Raw genomic sequence first — 21197 nt, 5'->3', positions numbered from 1 at the left:
CTAGTAGTGACGTGTTAGTGCATTATTTTATATATATTAAGAAAATAATATTGGTAGAGACATGGATGATTTGTCAAAGCCTAGGTATTGGCTATATGGTTTAAATAATTAAATTCATTATTGGCTTTTGGATTAAATATAATTTTTCTTGAATTATATTTTATTATTTAAATGATTAAATAATTATTTAAAATGGAGTTAAGGTTGAAGGGGTTTCTCTTTGATAGAGAAGGAGTTTTGAATTGGTTTAGGTATGATTATGTTTTAATCATGGTTTAATGGTTTTGAAAATTAATGAAACTATTAAGGGATGTGAAAGTTATACTGTATATAACTATTTATACATATATGTATCATTGTTTATTAAACTTAAAACTTTATTAGGTTTGGTTTTGATCAGAGATGATCTACTTATTGGTTTTCAGAGGTCAGGTAGAGAGAACTTGCTCGTAGAGTTTAATCCACAATTTATTTTTCAGGTTATTAGAGGTTCCAGTCTCGAGGTTGATGATCCGCAGCTGGGAGACTGTCATTCATCTATTCATCTTGTGCATTTTTAAGTAGTATTAGAATATTGGATAATATTTTAAGGGGTCCTTGAGTTATGGGATTATCGAGTTGTAATTGTTGGAGAATCATTAATTAATTTTTATTTATTAGTTTTTCTTCAGCGTATTATTTATTCTTTTATTTCATTTTGTACTCTGTACTTGTTTGAAATACGTTAATTGTTTTGATATTCCCCTGATTTTGTGCGTGGGTTTGATCAACCCGTGTTCCAAAATTAGGGAGTATTATAGTTGGTATCAGAGCACTCCAAGTTCAAGTGTCCCTAGGGTGTCATTCATTGTGTGACTTCCGCGTTATGTACTCTTTTACTCAGAGCTTAAGTTTAGGATTCATTGTATTCTATACTCGGTTCGTTAGTGTGTCCTAATGGTAAATTGTCTAGTCTTATCAGCAAGATATCGACTTTGGAAGGTATTTGAAGTGGCAAGAGCGTAGGTGCCAGGATCCTATACTAAATCAGTATGTTGGGAGACTATATTTATTGAACATAGACTACGAAGGTCGATAGTTTACATTCGCACAGTAAACACACGTGTGAGATAGAGTAGATAACTGAATTGTGGGATGTTATTACTTCTACACTCAGTATTGTTAAGGGAGGATGAACGTAGTTACAGATATTCTCAAACGTCAACACAATGCAAAATGGTTAGTTTGTTTAGAAGTTATCTGGTTTGGGTATAATGGGAACACTGATACACCAATGATTACTCACAAAGCAACTATGGGTCAACTTGGAAATAAAGAGTTGACTTTCGAAGGAATTGTTTTTACTTAGTTGAATCCGACAGGGTATGTGTTATAGGAATTGACTAATAAGTCTTTGTGATAACTTTTAAAGAAAGTAGTATTGACTGAGGAACTTATTTCTCAATTCCCGATTATTCAGGAAGGCAGGAGAAAATCATGGAGTTAATATAACCACTTCATAAACTAAAGTGGATATAAGAATGACCTCTATGGTAGGAATGACCTCCTTTTTGATGGAAATCCTAGAAGAATGGAAGAACTCCCAAGAATGTATCTCTAGCCTCTCCTCCTCTCTTTTCTTCCTCTCTAAGAATGTTTCAAGTATATCACTTTTGCATATTTGTATCTATGTAAAAAGTAGCTCAAATCTTTATATAAGAGGCTCAATTGTCACACCCAATGGTCTGGACTCGTGCACAAGGGCTCTTCCAATGATTGCATCATGAGACAACTTTTAATGAGCTGGAACTTATCTTTTTTTGGACTTGAGGAGGTTTGATCGATCGAACTGTGGTGAGATTGATCGAACTTAGGTGAGATGCATCAAATGCTATAGAGATCGATCATCCTTAGCGGCGCCTTTTTGAATAAAGATAAATCTCTGAGATATTTTGGGAAAGAGACAAAAGTGGTTGGTGGGGTGGTAGGTGTGGATAAGATCGAATATTTTTGATCGATCGAAGAGTGGTTGTGTGACGACCCTGGTTTTTAAGCTAGCGTGTCCTGTGATGAACTGAAGATTTGACCCGATAACGGATCCGATATGCGGAAGCGAAAACAGAAAATAGGACTCTAAGAAGTCAAAGTAATTTTCCATAAGGTCATGGAACTCAATGAGAACTGATGCGGAAGCAAAAGGTCAAAATATGACAAATAAGCCCCTAGGGGCAAAATAGTTATTTTTGAAAAATGTGGATTCGGGTACCACCGAGCACACCGCTGGAAAGACAACGAAAAACTAATCAAGATGGACTCAAGAATCACATGATTCGGAGTCTAGACGAAGGAGAAACGGCATGACGATGAAAAACGGACAATTAAAGCTTTAAGGGCAAACTGGTAATTATCCAGGAAGAACCGGGTGCAACCGAGCACACCGTTGGAAAGATAGCGAAAAATTGGTCAAGTTCAAAAAAAAAAATTCACTTGAATCGGAGTCCGGACGAAGGAGAAAAGCCCAAAAGAAGAATTGACGTCGCGGTGGCCTGACGAGGGCCATGGCGCACATGGCACCCATGCGTGAGCCCACCGGCGTGCATGCCGGTGCCCAAAGACATGGCTGGTGGCAGCCCTTGGCTGCTGCTACATTTTTTTTTTGATCTGCCCAGAACTGAGGCTTGAAACGGTGGTCAAGATGAGTTTTTCTGGAAAAACACGAAGAAGAAACCCCCCCTAAAATCGAGTTTTCTACCCGACATCGCAGACGGAATCGAAAAAAAATCACTGTGAAATCCCAAAAATGCCCCTAGATCAGAACTGAACAAGAGGGTCATAAAGCTGCTAAATGAAAACTGGAAGCTGAAACTTCACGAGGGATTTCCGGTACCAAGATGACATTTTCTGGAAAAACCCGAAGAAGAACCCCCCCCCCCCCTAAAATCATGTTTTCTATTCAACCATGTCAAAAGAAGAAAATAAAACTGATGTGAAAGGTCCATAATGCCCCTAGATCAGAATATGTAAAAAAAATGCGAAATGAATTCACAAGAGGCTCAAAACACAAACGATAAGGTTTTGCCCGGAAACGACCATGCACGGAAACGTAACTTGCCTATTTGGACATGCTACAATGGTCAACGACTAAAAAATACCACCGATACAAAATCTGATCCCCCAACGGGCAAAAAGGCAAAAATGGAACTTGGAATGAAAACTCGGAATCCAAAAATGCAAAACGGGATCAAATGACCATTTGGCCCATGGCCACACTTCAAACATGATTTATGAGACCCTATGAAAGAATGAGAATGGAATTCCCACACCCGATGCAACCATGGTGAAGTAATGACTTGCGATTTTTCAAGATTTTCACAATATTTCATGAAGTTAAAAAGTACATAGAATACAATATAATGTTCATTGGCCTCCGACCTCATCTCATACATATCAAATACATTGAAAGAAGTGTACTTAAGTACGCATTACATACATGGAATCAAATATACATATTTTGACATATAAGTCTACAAAATGACATTTCATGTTGACATTCGCATGAAATGGAAACTTTAAAGCTACATGACATCCAAGGAATGCTAGGCGTCACGAACCAAGTCTTCGTACCTGAAATATGCCCCAGTATCGTAGGGGTGAGTAACATAAAGCTACTTATAGGTGATGAGCATGCATCGACCTAGCATTTTACAAATTTATCACCTTAAGGTAAAACATGTTAAAGGGGTTCATGCCACCTAACGTCTATATCGAAATGAGACTCAGGGAGCATCCTAAGCTACCTTAGAGTGTTTCTAGCATAAATCGCATCATCTATGCCATTTAAACAATATGGAAGCACGTTATATAAAGCAACAAGATATAGGTTCTTAAAGGTATTAACTTGCAATCTCGAATACAGAAACAACTAAAGTGATCATGTCACCTAACGTCTATGTTCTAAATAAGTCTAAGGAATCATCCTAGGGCATGTTGAACAATCAAACCGCAATTTACAACTTCAATGCAATCTAAAAGCATATTATACAAGGTAACAAAATACAATTTCTTAAAGCTATCAGCTTGAAATCTAAAGCACGAATAGAAGTGGGTCACGCCACCTAACGTCTAAGTTATAAATGAATCAATAGGATCAATCCTAAGCTTTGTTAGAACATCAAAACACAATTTTCAATATCGATGCAATTTAACCAACATTGGAACTTTCAATACAACGTATAAAGCACAATTTCGCAAAGTTAACATCATGTAACTTAAAATGGAATGGCAAATAAGAAACAACAAGTTACAACATCATCTAGTTATCAACTTGAAAATGAAATACGAAATCAAACAAAGTGGATACTCGGACGTCACGCCGGATTAGACCGACAACATAGTTACTTTAGGGTTACTAGCCCATGGGTAACCTCCCTATGTGCGCACTAGACGATATAGAGGGACTATCCCCCGTACTAGAACCACGTCCTAGTCATAGTCAAACAACGACATCCCCTAGTTTCCAAAATCAACAAGTTGTGCAACAACGCATATATCAACAGGAATATGCAAGACAATCAACTATCTACTAAGCACAACCAAATTTGGAAACCTATACAATACATGCTTTAAATCCACAACTAATATGATATGATGAATGTCGAATCTTCAGTGTGTGATTCGTTACACGCTATGCATGAAAGATGTTAAACACGAAGTGTGCAAATCATTACACAAGGAAATAATATATTCAATAAGGAAAACATATTATCACGAATACAAACACAGCAACTATGTTATCCAATGTTCAAAACATAACCAAATGAATATACAACAAGTTTAAGTCTATGATTTGAATATAGAAACCACTTCTAAAACATAACTAGATCATGGAGCAAATTGATAGAATTTAAATAGATAAACACAATTAAATTCCCTAGATTCCGATTCAATTCCAAATAACCTCAATTTAATACATGTTAAAGGACATGGCATGGTCATCACCTATATCCATTCTAAAACTCAATTAGGTTGTTGGAACAACAAAGTAGAACTTTAATTAAATGATGCTAATTTAATTACCAAGGTTCTAAAATAACTTCTAATAGTCCTAAATTAATATATACTACTAAACAAGTCATAGCCAATACAAATATCAAGTTAAAACCTTAATTAAGCTAATGGGACCACAAAATAGATTTTAATTAATTCTTTTAACTAAAATCTCTTGATTTTCAAACTTAACCAAATGCTCTCAAATTAACCTATGTTGGAAAACATGCTAAGGACTAATGTAATATCACATTACAAGTTTATTTCATTCAATTTACGACCATGCGAATTAAACCTTCACTAAAGTTAAATATAAAACAAAAGTTGCAATTCTCATACAATAAATCCCAATTTAATACATGTGAACAGCCATATCAAAACTTAATTTTCTAGCATGCCATAATACAATTCCAAGTTGTATATCACCATGAGGATTAAATCTTAAACATGGAATTTAATTAAATAAAAGATTTCAAAACCTAACCGAATATTCTAAATCAAATATATGTGAAACTATATGGCATGTAAATCAAGAATATTAAGTCGGAATTTAAATAGGGTGAATAGTACACTCGGGGCAAATTAATTAATCAAATTAATTAATAATTACTAATTTTCAAAGCACCCCCAATCACTTTCAAATTCAACTATGTTGGAGAGCTTGCTAAGGCCTAATTTAATATGCTAACACATATTGATTTTAAGTTAGTTAAGGCCATGTGAATTAATCTTTCACCTAAGATAAATATTAAATAAAATCTTTAATACTTATTTAAATGTTCCAATTTTAATACATGACAATGAGCATATCAAGGGGCAATATAAAATCATGTTACATGTTTAAACCAAGTCATGAGCAACCGGGAAAATTAGATCCCGTACAAGAAAAATAAATAATAAAATCTCTAGATTTTATATTTAATCATGCAAACAAGTAGTATAAGCATCACAAGCATGCTATATAACAAGAATTTAAACCTAGAACATCTCCTACCTCAATTTGAGATGAAAATCCCAAAGGCCCACCAAATTGGAACGGCTCCGAATCAGACGAAACTACTAGGTTTTGTCGGGGACAACGCCGTGAACATAACCCCCATGAAAGCCCCATCAAAATCATAACTTGACCTCAAAACCAAACTCAAGAAATGGTCAAAACTGAATTCTAATAAGGGGGAAAGGTAGAGCACGGCGAGGGGAACAACAATCGTTAAGGCCGAAGACTTTCCATCAAGGAAAAGTGAACCAAAAGAGGAGAGAGAAGATGGCAGCACCCCTTGGGCTGGCATGTGAGCTCCAGGTCGTGCATGAAGAGGGGAGAAGATGAAAAATGAAATATCTCACCCCCCTTTTATAGAAATTTCAAAAAGTGATCCGAACGGGCCCCGTCGGGTCCGAAAAAGTAAAATTTGAGCATATGCACTCAAATGGCAAAACTTTGTGAACAAAAAAGATTCAAAATAATAAAATATGAACAGTGGAAGAAATGGCATCAAAAACTGAGTCCCGAGCAGAAAGTTATGCCCAAAACAAGTTTGGCGCAAATCGGGGTCAAAAACCCTGAAACTGGAAAACATCGACCAGGAGGAAATTCCAAGAGTACACAACTCGACGAAATGTGAAAATGAATCCCGTACAAGGATGCAGGCTCAAACAAGACATTTTGCAATAACTTTCATTAATTGCACAATGGCCCCTCCAAAAGTGAAAACTGCACTTATGGCCCAGAATAAAAATATCTTCCAAAAATATTTTCTTAAAAACCCCTGAAATAAAATATCTTCAAAAGATATTTACGAAAAACACCCCAAGAAAAGAAAATAATTTCAAAGAACTTTGCATCCATGCCCCTATGGACACCGGGAGCAACCAGAGTACTTTCTTGCAAAAGTAAAGATACGTATTTTATGGAAACCACTCAAGATGGAGATACATGAAGTCAAAAACCAACTCCAAACACAAGAAGTGTGGTTACGCCAACAATGTGTCAAACGGGGGAAAGACAAAATAGGGAAAAGGACGAAATAGGGAAAATGATGAAAAGTGAATAGTGTCGAAAAACGAAAAATGTGAAAATGACTCGGTCCTCAAAGAAAGTTGTCAATCCACAGAAAAGAGTCTCAGGAACCAATTCTGAGCACTCGAGATGATACTAAGCGACACGAAACAGAGCTTAGAAAAGAAAATTAAACGAAAAAATTTCATTCGTAAAATTTCAGGAAAAAGGAAAGGAAGGCAAATGACTGGGTCGTTACAGGTTGGATCGATCAAACATGTTGAGATCTTTTGGATAAGGCCAATTGCTTGGATCCATCTTGAAGTGTCCAGATCGGTGTTGCTCTGATAGATCGAAGGAATATTGAGATCGATTGAACTTGCTTTTTTTCACACTTTGCTTCATTTTGCTTCTACTTTGCTCCTTTCTTCCATTCAGCTTGGGATTGCTTCTTTTAAGCTCTTATTTGGCTGAATTAACTTATTTTTGGGATAAGTACCTAAAAAGGACAATAACATTAAATTAGTCTAAAACGGGAAAGTAAGATAGATAAATGTCCTAGAATACCTAAGCTTAAGGGGTTTAAATGTGCACTTTTTAGCGCTCATCACACCTCCAAACTTAAATATTGTTAGTCCCTAGCAATGAACTATGAAGTAAATGAATGAAATGAACGACTATACAACTATGAACTAAAAAATAATAAATGGATAACACCACTTTCGTAGGGAACACGATTGCATTTAGCGCATGCAACAAGCCTTTTGAACCCCTAGGTTACCTCTAGTGGACGAGTGAAGTGTCGTAAGGCTTTTCAGAAATGATACCCACAAATATTAAGCTCATTCTCACAAAAGTGGCACCGATATTGCAAGCAAGCATTGGGAGAAAACTACCTCAAGTATGCAAATTTTCAACCATTTCTAAGCAATCTCCCAAAATCTCAACACCAAGCAAGCAAGTTTGGTCCTCCACACATCAAGAAAATGATCATGCAAATCAAAACAACTCTAGAATCACTTCTTAGTGGACCAGTATCAAGTATGTTGCTATTTAAGCCAACTAAAGAAATGATTACATCCTTACCCTCAAGCTAGTACACAAATCTAGTACTGATCATCAAGACAAAAAATGGACCTTTTATTAAAGTTTTATTATTCTAGGTGTGTTTATTCTTTTCACTCGATTTTTTTTTATTTATTTTTATTTTTATTTTTTTCCTAATCCTAGGGATTAATGATAGAAGCATAGTGCAATGTGTTGATCTATTAAGCTTTCTAGCGATACATGTGGTCGAGCGTTTGGTCAATGACTCCCAAGCCAGATGGCTTTAGGGTACTAGGTGTTCAAACACCCCTAAGGACTTATAAGCTCAAATCAACTAGGCTACAAATCAAAACAACCTCCATCTAATCATTTCCCACTTCTCACTTTTTGGGAGAAGTCCTCACTTTTTTTATTGCTTTTGTAACTTATTTATTTATTTCTTTTTTATTTTTCAATAACATTTTATTATTAACCTAGAGTTTGGGCCCTCCACCTTTTGGCGCGAGAAATTCAGTGTTTGATGAGGCTAGAATCCCGGCTACTCAATGAAAAGGGTTTGTTATCCACCTTTATCAAAATGAAAGCTTTCAATGCACTACTAGCCCAATTGGGATATAACCAATTCAATAATCAACAAAGCATGTACCCCACAAATGAATGCCACTGCGCGCCTGTGCTAGTGTAGAATCCTAGAGTGAATCTCAAAGTAATCACAAAATCAGGATGATGTGGACCACAAGTGCAAGTAAGATATCAATCTTTCGAAAAATTTACTCAAAATGGCATCCACAAGGCATACAAGGAGTATTGGACTCTCAAATCAAGCAATTTTTAAATTCTAAGCAATATAGTCCTCAAAAGATCAAAATCATAACTAGTTATGGACCAATCATAGAAAATCCCTCAAATACACAAGTTATGCTTAAAATTTTAAATTGAAAGCAAACACTACGATTAATACCATTACCCCCAATCTTAAATGGCACAATGTCCTCAATGTGCAAAGATAGCAAATGAAAGAGTATACTAGTGCAATTATGGCAAAGAATGGCCGGGACACAAGTATCCAAAGTGGGTGGTATAACCCCTCCAGAATCAGGATTAACTGTGGTCCTGAAAAGATGGCACTTGGATAAAATTCATTAGATAACAAAAGGGATAATAATAGTGCACAGTGGACATGCAAGTGTAAGTGGGATAATAAATAAACTAAGGAGAGAGGAATAAGGGTGGTCCTGAAAAATTTTGGGCAGCACTCTCTCTCACTGAAGTCACTGGGATGCACCTAATAAATTGGAGTCAATCACAGACAGGTATATCAATATAAAGATATGACATCCAAAATATAACATGTATAGAAAGAAAAATAATGTATATCACAGTGTCTAGGCCAAAAGACTGGCCGCAAAAATATCATAACAGTATAAATAGAATAATCAACTATCATAGATATATAAAAATGACGAGAGTAGAGAGATAGAGAGATCAGGTAGAGGAGGTCGGGCGAGCGGGGCGTGATCCCCGGATATCTCTGGATATATCTCGCAGCGCAGCCATGGCATCTGAGCAGAGAGATGCCACATCAGTACTGAGGGAGGCCATATCGGACCGAAGAGAGACAACAGTGTCCTCCAAGGTCTGTATACGCTCTCCTAGGCCGGGTGTCGAAACTGGAGCGTCAGGTATGACTGGGTCAAGAGAACAATGCTCATCCTGACTAGGCTCCGGGATATGTAATAGCCACCCTGCTTGAGAGTGATGTGGTGACTCCTGTGCTGGCTCTCGCTCTAGATCAATATCCATATGCATGTCCGCCGCCGCCGGTGGGTCTGCTGGATCATGCTCTGCTGGCACTGCTGCTACTGCCACCGCCTCCATTTCTGCAAGCTCTGCCTCTTCAGTTGCCAAAACAACATCCTGCTCTAGGTTCTTGATAAGAGCATTGTAGCTCTTATTCCAGTCCTTCTTGAGAAAGCTACAAGCCCCTGTCTCAGGATGCTCCTGTGGATGAAAAGGGTAGCGCTGGTCTCGTAGGATCTGAGTAATAAGATGAGCGAATGGAAGGCACTTAGCCAGTTTAGGCTTTGCTTTACCGATATAGTCTATGTAGAGCTTCATCATGACACTCCAGTAGAGTGTCAGGATAGATACCTAGTGCCCGGTGTAAAAAGCATAGAGGGCGGCTAGAAAATCAGAACGCCTCTGGATCTTATGCCCCACCATAAACACATTTTGGTATAAGATCGAATCGAAAAACCATAGGTCGTCGAGCAGATAAGTCTGAGTGGCGAATGTCTTACCAGCTGCATAGTAGCCTGTCAGTGCAACAACCATGTCTGCGTCAGAAGGCCTCTGCAAAATAGGATAATGAAGATTGGGAGGGCAGACATGTGGGCACTGAGAAGATCTGGCTAATGTATTAACTGTAATCTGGATAGTGTAATGACCCGGATTTTCACGGATATTTTTTTTTCCGTTGTCTTTCCTTTCTGAGTTCAGTTCCTCTTCGCTTAGTGGTCGTCTCGAGTGCTCTGGAGTGATTTCTGAGACTCTTTTCTGTGGATTGACAACTTCCTTTGAGGACCGAGTCGTTTCCGTATTTTTCGTTTTTTGACACTATTCACTTTTCGTCATTTTCCCTATTTCGTCCTTTTCCCTATTTTGTCTTTTCCCTGTTTGACACTTTGTTGGCATAACCACACTTCTTATGTTCGGAGTTGGTTTTTGAATTCATGTATCTCCATCTTGAGTGGTTTCTACGAAATACGTATCTTTACTTTCGCAAGAAAGTACTCTAGTTGCTCTCGGTGTCCATAGGGGCATGGATGCAAAGTTCTTTGAAATTATTTTCTTTTCTTGGGGTGTTTTTTGTAAATATCTTTTGAAGATATTTTATTTTAGGGATTTTTAAGAAAATATTTTTGGAAGATATTTTCATTCTGGGCCATAAGTGCAGTTTTCACTTTTTGGAGGGGCTATTGTGCAATTAATGAAAGTTATTGCAAAATGTCTTGTTTTGAGCTTGGATCCTCGTACAGGATTCATTTTCACATTTCGTCGAGTTGTGTACTCTTGGAATTTCCTCCTGGTCGATGTTTTCCAGTTTCGGGGTTTCTGGCTTCAATTTGTGCCAAACTTGTTTTGGGCATAACTTTCTACTCGGGACTCAGTTTTTGACGCCGTATCTTCTTTTGTTCATATTTTATCATTTTGAATCTTTTTCGTTCACAAAGTTTTGCTATTTGAGCGCGTCTGCTCAAATTTTACTTTTTCGGACCCGGCGGGGCCCGTTCGGGGCACTTTTTTGAGATTTCTATAAAAGGGGGGTGAGATATTTCATTTTTCATCTTCTCCCCTCTTCATGCATGACCTGGAGCTCCCATGGCAGCCCAAAGGGTGCTACCACCTTCTCTCTCCTCTTTTGAGCTTCATTCCTTCGTCAGAATATAGAAGGGCCTTTGCGTTTAGTGTTCGTGTTGACTACACGCTTCTTTCACCCTTATTAGAACCCATTTCTAACCATTCTTTGAGTTTGGGTTTGAAGTCAAGTTGTGATTTTGATGGGGCTTCCTTGGGGGTTATGTGCACGGTGTAGTCCCCGACAAAACCTAGAAGTTTCGTCGGATTCGGAGCGGTTTCCATTTGGTGGCTTTTGAGATTTTCATTTCAAATTGAGGTAGGAAATGTTTTAAGATTTTATATGTGCTGTATTGAGTGTTTATCATGATTATACAAGTTATATGTATGCCTTGTATCAAATTTAAAAAGTTAGTAATTTTTATTTCTTTGTATAAGATTTAAAATTCATGATGATATATAACTTTGATTTGTATTATGGCATGCTAGAAAATCATGTTTTAATATATTTGTTAACATATATTAAATTGGTATGGATTGAATAAAAATTGCATATTTTATTTAATATTTATCTTTTGTGAAAGATTAAATCACATGGCCGTACCTTGCATGAAATTGACTTGTGATATGCTTTTAAATCATGTCTTGGCATGTTGTTTAACATACTTTAATTTGAGAGCATTTGGACAAGTATAAAAATCTAGAGATTTTAATTAAAATGATTAATTAAAATCTAATTAAGGGTTCCATTGGCCTAATTAAGTGTTTAACTTGATATTATGATAACTATGACTTATGTTCTAGCATATGTTAATTTGGAACCATTTGAAGTTGTTTTAGAAGTTAGGGATTTGATTATCATGATTTAATTAAATTCCACTTTATTGTTCTTATGGCCTAGTCGAGTTTTGATGTGGTGTTTGTAATGACCATGCTATATTGTTTATCATGTATTAATTGGAGGCCATTTGATTGAGATTTGAAACCTAGGGAATTTAATTAGTTTATTGATTAAATTCCATTTCTATTGTATTATTGATTAACTCATGTATTTGACATTGATAGTATGTTTAAAGCATGACTTTTGACTTATAATGGATTTATGAGTTATGTTTCAATATTGGATTATATTGTTATAGCGCGTAACGAATCGCACTCTGAAGATTCGACATGTGATGTTATTATAGCGCGTAACGAATCACGCTCTGAAGATTCGACATTGTCATCCTATAGTTGTTGTGGATATAGAACATGTGTTGTGTGGTTACAACATACTTGTGCATGAAGGTAGTTTTGTATACTGTTTAATACGTATATAAGTTGTTAACTTATTTATTTTGGAGTCTTGGGACATTGTTACTATGATATGGCTAAAGTTCGGCTTTAGTGCGGGAGGTATGAGTTCTCCCCAATTGAGATAGTGCGCACTAGGGTGGTCTTCCCAGCGGGTTAATGCCCGGAATAACCAGTTTGTTCTTGGTTTAGTCCGAGATGTGATGTCCAAGTCTTCCATTATTTGTTTTTGCATTTAATTCCAAGTTTGCAATCATGTTTATATTGTGACTTGTGGTTTTGGCTATATAGGCGATTTGATGTTGTTAAGTATATCTATACTAAATTGTTATGTTTAGTTGATTTCACACTTTTAGATTTATAGTTGATAATTAGAGAATCTATGTCTTGATGTGTGGTATTAGATATTCTAATTATGCTAAATTGTTATATTTAGTTGATGTTGCATTTTAGACTTCAAGTTGATAACCTTGAGAACGACTATGTTGTTGCTTTGTGTAAGCATGCTCCTATGTTGTTGCTTTGTGTAAGCATGACCCTATGTTGTCAAAATTGCATGAATGAGGTGATTGATGCTAGAAATGATCTTAGGTAGCTAGGATGCTCCCTGAGTCTCACCTTGACATAGACGTTAGGTGGAATGAACCACAATAATTAAATCATGCAACTTGTAAAACTTTAGATCGATGCATGTTCATTTCCTACGAGTAGCTTTATGTTACTCACCCCTACGATACTGGGGCATATTTCAGGTACAAGATACAAGATTGGAGATTACAATTGCTTGGGTGATTTGCTAAGTTGAGCTTCTTTAGAAGCGTTCTTGTTCACATGCAAGTGTTAGCATGTTCATGATTTGTCTATGAATGTAATTTTTCTAACTTGGAGGTTTGACATGTCATATATTGTAAATGTATTGTAATGAGGCCATAGGCCATTGTAGAATATCTATTTTATCATATTACATACACTTGCATGCTCACTTTGGCAAACAATACCTTCCTTGATGAAACAAAAACCTAAAGTTGCATATATTTTTTTTTTTGTTTGACCCTATTATGTTATAGGGGCATTTCGGGTATTTTTAAATGATTTTTTTTTTTTTCATTTTTCCTCGTGAGTCACGTAGAAAACTTGATTTTGAGGAGGGTTTCTTTTTTGTATTTTTCCAGAAAACATCATCTTGGCCCTCAAAAATCCATTTATTTCCAGAAAATTTGTGCTGCCAGGTTTTGCAAATTTTTAGTACAAATATAATTGGTACTATTCATCGACTTTTTTTTTTTTTAAATCGTCACGATTGATCCAAAACTTCCGAAGGTCTTGTGGGTGTATTTTAAGATTTTATTTTCAATTTAGGTAATTTAAAAACCTCCCGAAGCCCTATTTCCAAAACTTGGGCAGTAGCTCAGATTGGTTTTTTTTCTCTTGACCTGATTTTCTTGGGGGCATTCCTGGCATTTTACGATGCATTTTTTTTTGTTTCTGCTCGCGTTCGGGGTAGAAAACTTGATTTTAGGGTGGGAGGGGGTTTCTTCTTTGAGTTTTTCCAAAAAAGTCCGTTTAGAAGCCCGTTTTTACTCTTAGTTACAGCAGTGGTGGGTTATCCTCGTCGGGCCGCCACGACATCATTTTTGTTTTTGATCTTTTTCCTTCGTCCAGACTCTGAATGATGAAATTCTTGAGTCCATTATGATTAATTTTTTATTGTCTTTCCAGCGGTGTGCTCAATAGCACTTGAATCCACTTTTTGCAAAATCACCATTTTGCCCCTAGGTTCTTTTTGTCCGTTTTTGAAACGACACTTCTGCATTTGTTTCCTTTGGGTTCCGTGATCTCATTGAGGGTCACGTTAGTGTCTTAGAGACGCATTATATCTCTAGAGACCGTTGTTTCACCTTTCGCTTCTGCATTTCGGATCCATTATCGGGTTATCTTTTGGCCATCACTGATGCACCGGGTTTACAAAACTTGTGCCGTCACAGATGGGGTAGCCATCGATGGTGGTCTGTAGCTCTGATAGATTACCTGGGTCGGCCGGAGGTTCTGGAAGAACATCTGAACTAGCCGCGGGAAGACAAGATAAGTTTGTGCAAAATAGTGTGGCCAAGTTTTAAATTTATAAATGCCACTACTACCTCTAACTAAAAATATAGCTAGGGTGAGTAGGGATCGTCCTAAGGGATTTTGGGTGCACTAGCAATGGAAACAATATATAGGTTAGTAGGTCGAGTGATCAAAAGTGGATTATTTGGTTGATTAGACTACAAACTAAACTAACAAGTTCAATGTAAAATAAACAATTTAAATAAAATTTAGAGAAAACAAAATAGTGAGGTCTTGGGGTCTCGAGGTCACCACTAAACATCACCATTCTAGACATTTAATGTATAATTAATGAGGGGAAACATGTGTTGCAATTTGAGAGTGTGTGATTGATTGTTTCAACAAGCATGGATGACCAATTAAGCATATATTGTTTAAGTAACCTAATGAATAGCACAATACATCAAACTAAGCCATTAGTCCTTCCTTTAAACTCACAATCCAAACACATCACATGGTTATAGAATAATACTACTTGCATTCATAAGCATGGAACATCAAACAAGTATGGATTGTCCTCCCATCTAACAACTATGGCAACTACACTACAGCTAAGCTAAGGGCATGAAAATTGAACTAAATAAACTAAGGGAAAGGCACCATCCTTCAAGGCATGAGTATGAACCATCAAATAAACCACAATAGTATTCTATTAAGCACTATGCCTTGACAATTTCTAGATCCATAGTATCAACACACATAGACATGCATCAATAACATAAAAACTAGAGATAAACACATGAACATCTATTCTAACGTACATAGACATATGGATAGAATGAAATGATCAATTGGAAGTATTAAACCACATAAATCATTGAATAAACAAGATTCATATATAAAATAAGTGTCAAGACAAGATTACAGCACAAATTCCCTCAAAATACAAAGCATTAGAGTCTAAAAGGCATGCTTAGGGCTAACTCTAGCCCCAAGAAGATGTTTAGCAACTCATTGAAGTGGCTATCTAACCCTCAAGGGCTATCTCTATGGTAGGAATGACCTCCTTCTTGATGGAAACCCTAGAAGAATGGAAGAACTCCCAAGAATGTATCTCTAGCCTCTCCTCCTCTCTTTCTTCCTCTCTATGAATGTTTCTAAGTATATCTCTTTTGCATATTTGTATCTATGTAAAAAGTAGCTTAAATCTTTATATATGAGGCTCAAGTGTCACACCCAATGATTTGGACTCGTGCACAAGGGCTCCTCCAATGATTGCACCACAAGACAACTTTTAATGACCCGGAACTTATTTTTTTTCGGACTTGAGGAGGTTCGATGGATCGAACTGTGGTGAGATCTCGAATGCTGCAGAGATCGATCATCCTTGGCGGCGCCTTTTTGATTATAGACAAATCTCTGAGATATTTTGGGATATTTTGGGAAAGAGACAAAAGTGGTTAGTGGGGTGGTAGGTATGGATAAGATCGAATATTTTTGATCGATCGAAGAATGGTTGGATCGATCGAACATGCTGAGATCTTTTGGATAAGGCCAATTGCTTGGATCCATCTTGAAGTGTCCAGATCGATGTTGCTCTGATCGATCGAAGGAATGTTGAGATCGATCGAACTTTTTGTTTTTCACACTTTGCTTCATTTTGTTTCCACTTTGCTCCTTTCTTCCATTCAGCTTGGGATTGCTTCTTTTAAGCTCTTATGTGGCTTCGTTAACTTATTTTTGGGATAAGTACCTAAAAATGACAATAACATGAAATTAGTCGAAAACGGGAAAGTAAGATAGATAAAGGTCCTAGAATACCTAAGCTTAAGGGGTTTAAATGCGCACTTTTCAGTACTCATCAACCAAGATTACGCATCAATCTTGGTAAATTGGGTCCGTTAATAAGACTTTCTCCACTTTTCGAATCGGGACTATGCCATCAACATAAGGTTTAAACCTTTGCCCATTAACCTTAAAGAGAGATCCATCGGTAGGATCATAAAGCTCAATGGCACCATGAGGAAAGACGGATGAGATAACATATGGACTACCCACCATGAACGGAGTTTACCGGGAAAGAGTCACAACCAAGAATTGAAAAGCCAAACCTTCTGTCCGGGGGCAAAAGACTTGTTGAAAATGTGCTTGTCATGGAATGCTGTAGTCTTTGCTTATAGATTTTGGCATTTTCATACGCATCATTTCAAATTTCCTTAAGCTCGTTGAGCTGCAATTTGTGAGTAGAGCCGACTTGTTTAAGATCAAAGTTGAATCGTTTTATGGCCCAAAAAGCACGGTGCTCTAACTCAACCGGGAGATGGCAAGCTTTGCCAAAGACAAGTCGATATGGTGACATGCCAATGGGCATCTTATACGCTGTATGGTAGGCCCAAAGCGTATCGTTTAGTCGTAATGACCAATCTTTGCGGTTCGATCGAACCGTTTTTTTCAGAATATGCTTGGTCTCACGATTAGAGACTTCCACTTGACCACTCGTTTAAGGGTGGTAAGGTATGGCAACCTTGTGAGTGACGGAGTACTTAAAAAGGATGGATTTGAGATAGCGGTTATAGAAATGAGCACCTCCATCACTAATGAGGGCTCTAGGCGTACCAAATCGACTAAAGATGTTCGATTGAACGAACTTGACCACAACTTTATGATAATTGGTTTTGGTAGCTTTAGCCTCAACCCATTTAGAAACGTAATCCACTGCTACAAGAATATACTCATAGCCATAAGAGGATGGAAACGGTCCCATGAAGTCAATTCCCCACACATCGAAAATTTCTATAATTAAGATGGGGGTTAGGGACATCGTGTCTCTTCTAGACATGGCTCCGAGCTTTTGGTAACACTTACAAGACTTGTAGAAATTGTAAGCATCCCAAAATAGAGAGGGCCAATAAAATCCGCTTTGAAGGACTTTGTCAGCAGTTTTTTTGGCACTGAAATGTCCCCCACATGTAAGAGTGTGGTAGAAATTTAGGACACTTGAAAATTCAGTTTCGGGAATGCATCGCCGGATGATTTGGTTCGGGCAATACTTGAACAATTCTGGATCTCCCCAAAAGAAATTTTTGACTTGGGAGAAGAACCAGTCTTTCTCTTGTTTAGACCATTGGGACGAAATTTTTTTCTACCGTAAGATAGTTGACAATGTCTGCAAACTAAGAAAGATTTGTATGAGAAATCTGAAACAGTTGCTCATCTAAGAAGGAATCACAAACTATAGCAAATTCAGAAGATTTCTCAATGAGTAGACGAGAGAGATGGTCGGCAATGACATTGTCTGTCCCTTTTTTATCCCAAATTTCAATATCAAACTCTTGGAGCAAGAGTATCCATCAAATTAGCCAGGGTTTAGTCTCTTTCTTGGCTAGCAAATGCCTTAGAGTGGCATGGTCTGAATAGACAATGACCTTGGACCCAAGAAGGTAAGAATGGAATTTGTCCAAGGCATATACCACAACTAGCAACTCTTTTTCAGTGGTGGTGTAATTCAATTGAGCATCAGAGAGAGTTTTGCTAGCATAATAAATAGCATGTGGTAGCTTATCCACACGCTAGCCCAAAACCGCACCCAATGCATAATTGGATACATCACACATGATCTCAAATAGAAGAGACCAATTAGGCAGTTTCATGATTGGGGCTGAAGAGAGAAGAGTACGAAGCTTCTTGAAAGCTTCCAAACAAGTTTCATCAAAATTAAAGGGAATATCCTTGGCAAGAAGATTACACAAGGGCTGGGATATTTTGCTGAAATCTTTAATGAAGCGGCGATAGAAGCCTGCATGACCAAGAAAGGAACGAATTTGTCGGATAGAATTTGGAGGAGGAAGGTTAGAGATCAATTCAAATTTTACTTTGTCGAGCTCAGTTAATGCCTTATTGGACCATGAAATGACTCTTTTCCCAACATAGAATCAGAATTGTCTCCTTGCATTTTTGAAGCACAAGGGATAGATTATGGAGACATGAGTCAAAGGAAGATCCAAAGACAGAAAAGTTATTTATGAATACTTCCAAAAACTTCTCGACCATATTTGATCTATTTATATAGATTAACTACATTTTTAGGTTTTTGTGTTTTTGCAGGTCTTATTGCTAAAAAATAATAAGAATAAGGTTTTAAAGGGTTTTGAAGCACAAGTCATAGCGGGCCTATATTTCAAGTGATCATCAAAGAGAAATGACATGAAGAAGCGATGGATGTAACCGGAGCTAAAGAGAGAATTATGTGCCAGAGTAGCACGCCTGGTGACTGGACGTAAGAACTGGCATTCGGACGCCACCTTCTAAGAGCTCGCACCCGGACGTACGCTGTGGCGTCTGGACGCCACATCATCTGGGCCTCGCGTACGGACGCAAGTCGTCGCGTCCAGACGCGAGACCATGGGCCCTCATTTCATTTAAGTCCAATTTTGTTCTATCTAGAGTGGGGATTCAAATTTTAAATGTGGATTTTGTATTTTGAACTCACGTAAGGATAAAAGAGGGGTAAAGGCGGAAGGAGAGGAGTCTTAGTTTTGGTTTTGAAAAGATACAAGGAGAGGGAGGATTTTTAGGGTTCTTGGAGGCTAAGCTTGTAACAATGGTGAGAGAGGGGATTCTATTCTCTTCTTCAATCTTGGAGGTTGCTGCCATATTCATTAGAGGCTAAATCCCTTTTCTAGGGAGTTGATGTAACCTAGACCAAGTAAACATGTTTTGATTTGTATTTCAATTTGGGGATTTTTATTGTATATATTCAGTTTCATAAATTAGAAGTATTGATATTAACTTGATGTACTTTACATTGAATTGATGTATGTGTTTATCATTTGAATATATATTTGTGTTGATTTGTTATCTTGTCTTAGAATTCATATTGATACAAATAGTACACTTGATTTCCTATAGTGACAAAGGGAAAGAGTTTATGGAATGGTTATATTGGCATGAAATTGAGTATTTATATAGGTTATACCTAAGGAAGATTGTAACGACCCGGTCATTTACCTCCATTTCCTTTTTCCTAAAATTTTACGGATAAATTTTTTTCGCTTAATTTTCTTTTCTGAGCTCTGTTTCTTGTCGCTTAGTATCATCTCAAGTGCTCGAAAATGGTTTCTGAGACTCTTTTTCGTGGATTGACAACTTCCTTTGAGGACCGAGTCATTTCTGCATTTTCACTTTTTGGATACTATGCGCCTTTCGTCCTTTTCCTTGTTTCGTCTTTTTCCCTATTCTGTCTTTTCCCCGTTTGTCACTTGTTTGGCAAAACCTCACTTTTCGTGCTCGGAGTTAGTTTTTGACTTCACGTGTCTTCATCTTGAGTGGTTTCCTCGAAATACGTATATTTACTTTTGCAAGAAAGTACTCCGGTTACTCCCGATGTCTATAGGGGTATAGATGCACAATTCTTCAGAATCTTTTTCATTTCTTGGGGTGTTTTTCATAAATATTTTTTGAAGATATTTTATTTCAGGGGTATCTAAGAAAATATCTTTTGGAAGATATTTTCATTCTGGGGCAGTTTCGCAGTTAACCCTTTTTGTAGGGGCCATTGTGCAATTAACAAAAGTTATTGCAAAATGTCTCGTCTGGAGCCTGGATGCTCATACGGGATTCATTTTCACATTTCGTCGAGTCGTGGACTCTTAGAATTCCGTTTTGGTCATTTTTTTTCTAGTTTCACAGTTTTGGACTTAGTTGCCACCGAACTTTTTTGGGGCATAACTTTCTGCTCGGTACTCGGTTTTTGACACTGTTTCTTCTATTATTCATATTTTCTCATTTTGAATCTTTTTTATTCATGGAGTATTGCCATTTGAGCGCGTTTGCTCAAAATCCACTTTTCTGGACCTGGCGGGGCCCGTTCGGGGCACTTTTTGAGATTTCTATAAAAGAGGATAAGATATTTCATTTTTCATCTTCCCCACTCTCAATGCACGACTTGAAGCAGCCATGGATGTCCATGGAGCTGCCACCTTCTCTCTTCTCCTTTGATTTACTGTTCCTAAGTGAAAAGTCTTTGGCTTTCATGTTTTTTGTTCCCCTCGACGTGTTCTATCATTCCCCCTTATTAGAATTCATTTTTGACCATTTCTTGAGTTTAGGTTTGAGGTCAAGTTGTGATTTTCATGGGGCTTCCTTCGGATTCATGTAGATCGTGTTGTCCCCGACAAAACCCTTCGGTTTCGGAGGATTCGGAACACTTTTTTTTCGGTGGGTCTTTGAGGTTTTCATCTCAAATTGAGGTAGGGGGTGTTATAGGTTTAATTATTTTTATATAACATGACATTGAAGCTTATATAACTTGTTTACATGCTTAAATATGAAATCTAAAGATTTTATTATTTAATTTTCTTGTGAAGGATTTAATTTTCCCGGTTGTCCATAACTTTGTTTAATCATGTGGCATGATAGAATATTACCCCTTGAT

The sequence above is a fragment of the Cornus florida genome, unplaced genomic scaffold (genome assembly GCF_030987335.1).
Source record: "Cornus florida cultivar Cherokee Brave unplaced genomic scaffold, ASM3098733v1 CherokeeBrave_3.0.0_Hap2_Chr07, whole genome shotgun sequence".
Lineage (NCBI taxonomy): Eukaryota > Viridiplantae > Streptophyta > Magnoliopsida > Cornales > Cornaceae > Cornus > Cornus florida.
This window is presented reverse-complemented; position numbering follows the sequence as displayed.